Below are 10,166 nucleotides of genomic sequence, written 5' to 3' on the forward strand. Positions count from 1 at the left end.
CATCCTGGAAATTTGTTTATTTCTTTATACATGTACTCGTTGTTGTTGAGCCTTGGGGGACAGAGGAGGTTCTGTCGTTCGGCTGTTGTGTACGGCCCGATCGACCAATTGGCGAATAGCGGGATTGTTGACATAATTATGCTAAGTAGAGCATTTCTTTCATGACAAGATAATTGTGCATTACTAAATCCAGTTTAATTGCAGAGTATATTTTAAGCATTTCATTATGTTTAAAATGCAATTAATCGTTATTCTAATTGCTTTGACTTACCTTTTCTCTATTGGGCCTAGTGGCGCAATGAGGCTGAGGTCGTGGGGTAATTGCCACTGGAACTATAAATTATAGTTCTCACGCTCTCTGTTTTTATGTTTTCTTTCAGAGTCTTCCACACGGTGAGAGGCTATGGGACCGAGGGAAGGCGTCGCTCTCGAGCTAGCTCGTTCACGAAGTGGACGAAGTCTTCGTAGGTTGCGTCTACTCTTCGATGTGGTTTTATTTTGGAGAGGTTGGAGAGCATGTACAGTTACTAGAACAACCCTTGGGTATTCTTTTTTGGAAGATAATTGTATTCACTTTTGTGTTATACTCTTTGTTGTTTAGTGTATCTCTGTTTACATTGTACTAGACTATAGATCATCTTGCTCGTGATTATCTCTAAATGTAGTATTACCTTTAGTTTTATTTTTCGCCTGTTGTTGTAGACGCCTTTTATGTGCTGAAATTGTATGGCGAGGTTTGGCGCGCTAACGGAGGGCCTTCGCCGGTCGGTGAAGGGATTAATTTGATCAAGCTAGGGTGGAGTCTTAGTAGACCTATCTAACCTTAGGCGGATTGGACTATAGGAATGGCTGGTGAGAGACGAGGTTATTACTTGTATGGCGAAAGTATTTAGATTGGTTTATGATAACTTAAAATAGTTAGGTTCGATCGGATGTTGCATTGCTCTAACTTGCGGCAGGGTTACGTTGGCGGCGAAAGTAACATCGGGGTTAGTAGTGTAAGGACACTTCTTACTTTTCGCAATTTAGTGATTTTATCGTTTGAGCTGTGGATGCTGATAGCGTGAGTTTATTAATTGCCGCTTTATGTTTTAGTGACGAGCGGCTTCACGTCACAGTTGCGGTGCGGATGATGCGGACTCGACGAGAGGTCGAGACCTCGCTACTTCCGATCTTAGTGAGTGTCCGCGACTATGAGGGCCAGCTTCGGTTCTCACTAATCTGTTGTGCGCAGCAGACGGCGCGGCGAAGTACATGCTGAGGGGGCTCAGCTGGATGGAGGCTCGATTGAAGCCACTTGAGACCTCTACTTCAGCAGGCGGCAGCTTCGATGGGAGACCAGGGGCCCACAGCAGCACCTGTGTGGTGGACGTTCGCACGAGGGGTAGATGTAGTCGCCCGCGCTCCAGTTGCTCCGTGGCGGCACGGCAGACGCACCTCGGAGGAGGTGGCTACGGCATACAGTTGCAAGACGGCCACGGGGGCGGCTTTTCCGTGGATGGCCGAGGAGAGCCGAGCGGATCGCTCATGGAGATCGCTCAGTGAGTTTAGAAGGTGCAGCCGAGGATGTTTGATGCGAGAATCGTCGATCAACTGGTATTGTTGAGAATGTGGTTGTTGATTACATGAGAGAAGTGAATGTTTCAGGATTACCTTCTGTCGAGGGAGGGCACAGAGTTTGAGCTCGCCACTACTTTTGGACCGAGCTATCGTTGAGTGGTTGAATCCAGGACAATATAACACGTACTTGGCGGCGACGATTACTTGGACGCGATTCAAGGAGCTTCTAACTGGACATCACTTTCCTGACAGCGTCAGAGAAGATGGAGAGGATTTTGAGCAAGCTTAGCCGCCAGAACGATGCGGATCAGTAGGTGAGTATTGAGAGCGGAGTTCTCCGGGATTACTTACACTGTTACCGGCTTGTGAGGATGACTGAGACAAGGCCCGATCTTTGAGCGGGATTGCGGAACCTTCGATCTTTCTGTTGTGCAGTCCTCGCAACCTCCAAACCTACCGGGGAGTGTTGTGGGCCGGTGATGTCATTTGAGGCTGGAGCGGCAGACTTCTAGAGCGACGCGAGGCCTTAGACAAGTGGCAGGGAAAGAGGCTCGGCTGAGGGTGCGGAGTCAGACGGCACTTCACGGCAGGGCGCGAGGCACCAGGAGCCGAGCCAAAGTCGCGAGACAGTGGCTAGTCCTACTCAGCGAGAGTGACCGATCGTCGTCAGGCTTCCCGCTAGTAGGATTTGTGGCGGTCCTCATTATCCGCGTGCACTAGTGTTACGCAGCCGGGGCAGGTGATTCTTGTGGGGCAGGAGGGCACTTTCCACAGGACTACCTAGAGTCTTGCCAGCGCATGCTTCGACATCTGCCCTGCCATCACAGGTCCAGCAGAGGAATTTTCTGGCGTCATCAACATGTAGGACTGGCCGCCAGTTCAGCGGGCAGTTGGAGGCGGTATGACAAGCCGCGGCGGCGCATTTATGCGGCCCAGAGCTGAGGGGGGCGGCAACGGAATTGTGGTCGCAGGTATAATTTACTATGGTATTCGAGCTTAGAGCGTTTTTTGATACCGGCTGCATCGCATTCATTAGTAGACCGATGTTTGCGAGTTGATATGGCATGCCCACTTGTATCCTTGTTGCATCGGACGAGTCGGTACCCGATCTTCTTGTGGACATGTCGAGAGTTTTGCCCTCAGTTGCCTGTTCGGTCGGAGATTAGGATCATGTCGTGGATTGTAGCTTTGTCATAAAATCGGGGAGTTTTGGATGTGTATTGTGCATGGATGGTTGAATAATACTACGCCACTATCGATTGTAAGGACTAATCAACGGGTGACGGTTTAGAGGCCGGGGGCAGGCGGAGGTTGTGTACGATGGATGCCAGCCGAGTTCGCTTTTCGTGACGATCAGTCTATCGGCTATGGCAGTTGATCAGTAAGGCTGCGTTAGCCTATTTTTGGCTACCGTCGTGTTTGCGCGGGGGGGCGATGCTGACGCCCCTAGGATTTGCGGATATCCCCGGTTAGTGCGGGATTTGAAGATGTGTTTCCAGCGGAAGCTTCGGGGCATCCACCTGACTAGAGAGATGAGTTTGTTGGTAGATCTCGAGATTGCAGTGGACTACTCCAATCTCAAGGGCCTTTGTTGATTCGCACAGCGGAATTAAAGAGCTGAAGGCACAGTCTGCCAGGATCTTCTAGACAAATGTTTTGGTCGAACGATTTTATTGGAGGAGCACCGGTTTATTTGTAAGAAGAAGATGGATCACTTCGTTGTTGTGGACTATGGTGAACTTAACAAAGTCCACCGATCATGACACGTATCATTCGAGGATTGATGATTGTATTGATCAGCTCGAGGGATCTTTTGTACTCAAGTAGACTTGCGAGTCGGGATATCACCAGTTGAGGATCAGACGTGGAATGGTCTAAGAGGCTTGTTAGAACACGTAACTTATTGACACTATGAGTTTATGTTATGCCGTTTGGGCCTTTATAATGACCCGCAAGCGTTATGGATTTAATGAACCGTGTTTTCAAGCTACCTAGACAAGTCATCGTGTGTTTATCGAGACATTTTGGTCTATTCCCCGTGATGTGCGGATCACGAGGACACTTTAGACTGTACTTCAAGTGCTTGGGAAAAGAAGCTCTATGACAAGTTGAAAAAGTAGTGAATATTTGCTTAGATGAGGTGGCGTTTTTGGCATTTGATTCAGGATAGGCAATAGAGTAGATCCAAAGAAAAAATTAAGCTATCAAGAATTGGCGAACTGCGCACGAAGCGTGACCGAGAATACGAGCTTCATTGGTGTTAGGCGGCTGATTACCGAGCCGTTCGTTGAGGGATTTGCGAGTTATCTACTTCGCTCACGGGCTCAGCATAAGCGCCACCAAGTTTATTTTAATGATGCTGTGAAAAAGAGTTCCTAAGAGTTGAAAGCAGCGATTGACGACCGCCGATCTAACCTTGACCCGACTGTGGGCAGGGTTATGGATTTTAGTGATGCTTCCTTTAATGGATTGTGTGTGTGTTTTAATGCAGGACGCGGAAAGAGTGATCGTTATGCGTCTCCGCCAATGGAAGGATTATGATGAACGGAAATTACCTACTCACGACTTGGAGTGGGGCCGTGTCTGCCCCAATGAAGCAGGCGCCCATACTCGGCGACAGCGATGCGAAAGTTATACGGATCACAAGAGTTTAAAGTATTGTATTCATCAGAAGGAGGTTGAATGAGGCAGCGCAGGATGGTTGGAAGCTACTCAAGGATTATGATTTAACGATTACTTTACCATCCGGTTCATGCTTAATATGGTGGCGTCATGCGCTAAGTAGCAAATCGACGAAGAACTTAGCGAGTCCTGTGGTTACTAACGCGCTTATCAGCAGTATTGAAGCGGTTGGCAGTTGGAGATGGTGGTTTCCTAATAACCTTTGAGACTGATGACTTGTGTGAGTGAACCTACACTTATGAAGGATACAGAAAGCAAGTCCCGATGTGGGAAAACTGCAAAGTTCAGCTAGATGTTGATGGTTGCACAGGTGATTCACTTTAGACGGATGATTGATGCGTTTCGGCGGACGACTTTGTTGTACCCGGACTTGGATTTAAAGAGGATATTATTCAAGAAGTCACATCGCAGCACTGTATTGCTTTGCTTCGGGAGCACCAAGATGTACAGAATTGAATTTGCTTTTATTGTGGGCCGTGATGAAAGGATGTTTTGGGTTGTTGCTTAGATGTTTAACTTTGCAACAGTGAAGGCTGAGCACCGATTTCTGCAGGCAAGTTGCAGAGCTACCGATTTCAGTGTGGAAATGGAAAAGATCACATGGCTGTGATGGATTGCTCGATCCAGGCGGGCATGATGCTATTTGGGTGATCGTGGAAGAATTACGGAAATCGGACATTCATACCTATCACACATACTTTGGACTGGTGAGAGATCTCGACACAGGTTTATATTGGACGTAGATTGTTGCGATTGCACGGGGTACTTATCTATAGTATCGGGATCGAGATCCCCGTTTTGTATCCATTTTGCAGCTGTAAGACGCTTTGCGTTACGCGTTTGGATTTTAGCACTCGCTTATACACCCTAGGTGCGGGCGTCAGAGCCATTAATATTAAGCTCTGAGACATGTTTCGAGCTTGTGTGATTGACTTCCAGGAGGATGGTCGCCCAATTTACGATTGCGCAGAGTTGCTGTGAACATATGTTATTCAGACAGCATCAAATGGCACTCGTTCGAGACTCTTATGATGGAAGTATAGATCGCCACTTCATTGAGTGAAATGGGAGAGATTGGCTTAGCAGCCTGATGTGCTCCCAGGAGCCAGAGGCACAGGTTCGCATTGTTCAGGGACGCGATTTGTTGACGCAGAGTATGGCAGAAGGAGTTCATAGCTGACAGCACAGGCGACGAAGACTTGGCCCCCCCGCCCCCCCCCCCGATCTTTCAAGATCTGCCACGAAAACTACCCACTCGTCTCCCTCTCACCCACAGTACTGCCCGACCCGACGGGCCCCCCTCTCCACCTCGCGACCCATACCCGCCGCGCGCACACGCTTGACCCCCCCCCGCACTACCATCACCACTTCCTGCGACCGTATGAGGCTTTCGGGCGCGGATGCCGACCGCGTGTCAGGCCCCCCCGGTAGCGTAGTCGCACTTGCTCTACCGCCAAACTATTGAGCGTCCGCCTGCACAAATCGTGTTATCCTTGTAATCGTCACGGACAGTACATCCACGACCCGCTGCATGGTTTTGGGCGCACGCATTTGAAGCTGCAGGGAGGACTTGAGCTTTGAGGAGCAAAACCTTTGCGGAATTATTGGCTCACCGAGTACAGACGATTCCGACGCAACCGTGAGATCCCCTACATGTGAGCTGCTTGCCGACGGCAACACGAAAAACTGACACGCGCGAGGACTTGGGCCAGTTGCGCTGGACTGATCGCATTGCCGGCCGAGCGACGCAGCTATCCCATCTTATTTGGAACCCGCTATGGATGCTTCGAAGTACTTCACTTCTGCAGTTCTCGCGACACCAAACTCCCTTTTTAGGAGGGCAGTGAATGTAGCCGCACGGACCTTGTGGCAAACGTCAGCGAGTCTCGCACCCCCCCGCCAACGTGCATCGGCATGTGCTTTCGAGCTATCTACCTCACTCTGTGGATCAGCCGCTGTCTGGTTGAATGTTATTCCGCTCCGACCTACAGAGTCCGAACAACCTGAGGTTTTTGTTTTGACGTCCTGGAGAGTTTTTACCACTCGCACGGACCGGTCCCTGCAAAGAGAAGAGACCGTTTCCCCCACGTGCCGCACAGTCGTTGCTCGCTCGTACCCGCGGAGCGCAACCGCTGTCCTGGTGTGCCGAGCCGGTCCCGCCCCCGAGCCGCGTCTTCGCATTGACTCCAGACCAGTCGTCCCAGGAGACGACGGCCCGCACCATCCTGGTTCTTCTCCGCCGCCGCTTCGCCAGCTGAAGAGATCGGTCTGATGCGGAGAACCCGTCCTCTAGGCCGGGAAAACTGCCCACGACCGCGCGCTGCTTGTCACTTTCTCTTATTTGAGCGAGGCTCTTGCGATTTCCATGTGGCCAATAGATTGGTCTATAGACCAATCCACCCCTCTACTTTCTCCCCTCAATCCTCCCCTCCTCATCTACACTCTCCCTCAACCTTTGTAAGAGAGAGAAGGATGAAGAAGAGTGAGACGGGATCTGCTTGGGCATTCGCCAGCACTCCCTTGCCACTTTCTCCCTCTCTCCACCTTTGTTGCGCCTGCCACCTTGAAGGCTTGGATTGGAGTTGCAAAAGCAAGATCTTCCCTTGCCGAGCTAGTGGCATCTGAATTTCTTAGAGCGTTGAGCTAGCCTTTCTTCCCTCCATCTAGACGTTGTACATTTGTGAGGTTTTTCTTGTGTTGGAACATAAGGAGACAGACTTTTCAGGGTTGACTTTTGCGGGTTTCTTGATTTAGGGCTCTTTGCGCAGCCTTGATTCACTTTGGATTTACGAGCTTTCTTTGGCTTGCATTAGAATGGCGATTTTAGGCATCCTCTTATTGCCGAGCTTAGGAAGACTATTTGCACTAGGGTGAGTTTCTGACCTTATTTGTTCTAGACCATGGTAAATGTCACTGATCCTAGCTAGGTGATCGTATGCCGACCTGTTATCTCACCCCCTCCTCGCTAACTTTTAGCGTTTTTGAGATTACCACACTTGGACCACCTTCGACTTCGGAGCGAAATATATATATATATACACATAGAAGGAATGGTTAGAGTAAAATCTGAAATAGATTACCTCTAAACCTAGTTATAGATGATTCCCTGCTGTGTAAAGAAGTTAAGTAAAGGGTTCCTATGAGCTGAATTAGAGAACTAACTAGATGTATATGTATATTGATACTATGCATACAAATTGAGTTAGTTAGCCTGGAGAAGAGTTAGATAAAGAGTTCTTGGCTGCTAGGACTTGAAACTTGGTGAGTTGGTGGGCAGATTAGTGTGTTTGGTCTTGTTGGAGCTGCCGAAATGGGAAGCTCAACCTGGGAAGCTTCGAACCTGAGGTAATTAGTTACTTCTCAGCTGTGGTGTAATTTAATTGCTCATTGAGAGAGATTCTTAGGTGAATTAAGTCGTAGAAGCTTAATAAACCCTGTTGGGAGCAGATATGTATATATGATGGTACTTATTAATGATTGTTGGCAGAAGAGGAATTGTGAGCTGCTGCCTTGATGCAAGTTCTGGGCGCCCGAAATTGAAAAGGAATTGAGGAGTTGGCAGCTTGCTGCCTGATTGTGATGGGAGGAGCATCCGAATTGAGGGGCCGGCAGTTGAATCATTGAAATCTGAGGTAAAAGAAAACTTAATTACTGCTAGAATTAATACTTGAAGTTATACAAGAACTACATAGATGTATGTATGTATGTACATATAGGTGTATATGTGCAGAATGGTTAGGAGTGAAACCTGGAATAAGTCAATCTTAATTCCTGAATTGGTATAATGTTAATTGCTGTAAGGAAATGTTAAGTGAGGAACCTTGCAAGTATTGAAGCTTCTAAGCATCATGAGCTTATAGAATCAGCTCTATGTTATATACACATGTGTGTATATGTATAACTTAGAACTAATTGTTGGAAGACAAAGTATGAAGTAAAATTATTCTAAACCTGATTAAGATTGAGGTTATCGGTCCCTAATAAGAGATAATAATAGGTATTGGCTGTTAAGTGTAGAGCTACTAAGAAAATTGATAGTAAGACTATGTATATGTTGATATTATATACATATAAGTAAGTTGAGGTTAAAATGCAAGTAGAGACAGATTGGTCTCTTTCCCTATTTTGAACTATATTGATTACTCTATAAGAAGTTTGAGAGCAATGGAATTGCTGAATGGAATTGGTACTAGTTACTGTGTAAGAAGTTAAGTTATATGTAAGATAGTTAATGTGTGAGCTATGAATTAAATTGAAGTAGAACCTGTAGCAGAATTGTAATGTTAACTATTAAGATTGATGTTACTACTTAAAGAGAGTTAAGTATGAGTTATTTTAACTTCTGAAATCTTAATCTGCCATAGAGAATTTAATAAAAGAGTATATGTATAGAGGTATTAACACTATACCTATATATATATATATATATATATATATATGCAAGTTAAAGTCAAAATGCAAAGTTGTAGAAGATGTGAATGTAACTTCGGTTTAATCTCTTTTATTCCTTTCTAAATGAAGGTCAGACGTGCTCGGAAGTTCGAATTGATATTCCGACGGACCTACGATGCGTGAATTAAGAAATGCTTCGTTCTAGCCCTATTCGCATCGAGTCGCATAGACTAATGTTTGTACGGTTCGTGACGTTGGTTCTAGTCTTTGACATCACTACAGGTGGGTGGTGCTATCCGAAGTCTTTGAATCACCTTTTATGTCTATGGTTTTCCATTGAGCATATTACTTGTATTCATGCATCATAGGGTAGTGATATTATGCAAGTGATATTTGAATATGTGAATGCTTATCAATGTTGAGAAAATGTGAACTTAGAATGTGGACATGGAACCCTATGAATGTATGGACTATAGCAATAGTAAACTTGGGGACATTCAACTAGAGATTTGGTTAGCATCAAGAAATGGAATTGTGAAACTAGTATAAAGAACTAGTTAGAGTAAAGTGTGACAGTGTTTGTCAGTTGAATCCTCTAAAGGGGGATCAGATCATACTCACATTTGTTTGGTTCAAGTGAGGTCGCTCCTCCTTGAACGATGAGCTCCGGAGTAGTCATCTTTACTGGACCAGGAGGTGCGTCTCCCCCAGTTGACGGTCCCGTCGGGTGCAGGTTGCGTCTACCCGATATTTGGGATAGCGTCAGTGAGTTATTGTTAACCAAAGGGTTAACCAAAAGAATTGGGTAATTTCAGTGAGAGCATGCATGCATATTTACAGTTTTCATATACTACTTCTTTCAGCTTTGCACAGGCATTGTAGTAGTTACATGTTATAGCTGGTTACTATCTGTTTACTTTTCTTGCCTACATATGCCTGAATAGACCTAGTGGGTGAGTCGGCGAGGTCGGCGGCCGAACCCACTGGGAACTTTTAGTAGTTCTCACACCACTAACCATACAGGTTCCAGCGCGAGCGGTATGGCCGAGGATCGCGGCAAGAGCTCAGCAGCTTAGCTAGTGGACACCCGTGTGCTAGTAGCATACCATTTTGAGTTCATGTGAGATATTTTGATGTACAGAGACATGTAAATGAATGTATTAAAGAGCATGTATATAACTAAATGTTTCAGTTATTCAGTTCAGTTTAAAAGTTTTAAATGATAGTGCATTTCATTTATAGTTAGTTACTTTCACTTGTGCTTGTAGCTTGCCCTCGTGCAAACCATGTATATTGAAATGTCATCCTGAAAATTGTTTATTTCTTTATACATGTACTCGTTGTTGTTGAGCCTTGGGCGGACAGAGGAGGTTCTGTCCGTTCGGCGTCTGTGTACGGGCCCGGATCGACCAAATTGGCGATAGCGGGATGTGACAGATAAAGTGGTATCAGAGCAACGCAAGTGAAATTATAGGATGGACCTAGGGACCTTAGGATGGAAAACCATAAGGATCTAGCTTCGTGAGAGACGA

General features: G+C 46.4%; 2 long non-coding RNA genes across 2 annotated transcripts in view; both read left to right on the forward strand.

Moving 5' to 3' along the window:
• Positions 1 to 9,854, forward strand: part of LOC109704308 — a 24,025-nt gene extending 14,171 nt beyond the window's left edge. The window contains exon 2 of the long non-coding RNA XR_002214279.1: positions 9,658 to 9,854. This is a non-coding gene — a long non-coding RNA (uncharacterized LOC109704308). The remainder of the gene's footprint in view (positions 1 to 9,657) is intronic.
• LOC109704309 lies at positions 7,273 to 9,255 on the forward strand. The gene is made up of 3 exons (XR_002214280.1): positions 7,273 to 7,587; positions 7,730 to 7,874; positions 8,764 to 9,255. It is a non-coding gene; the product is annotated as an uncharacterized LOC109704309 (long non-coding RNA).
• Positions 9,855 to 10,166: the final 312 nt, after the last annotated feature.

This window comes from Ananas comosus, unplaced genomic scaffold (genome assembly GCF_001540865.1).
Source record: "Ananas comosus cultivar F153 unplaced genomic scaffold, ASM154086v1, whole genome shotgun sequence".
Lineage (NCBI taxonomy): Eukaryota > Viridiplantae > Streptophyta > Magnoliopsida > Poales > Bromeliaceae > Ananas > Ananas comosus.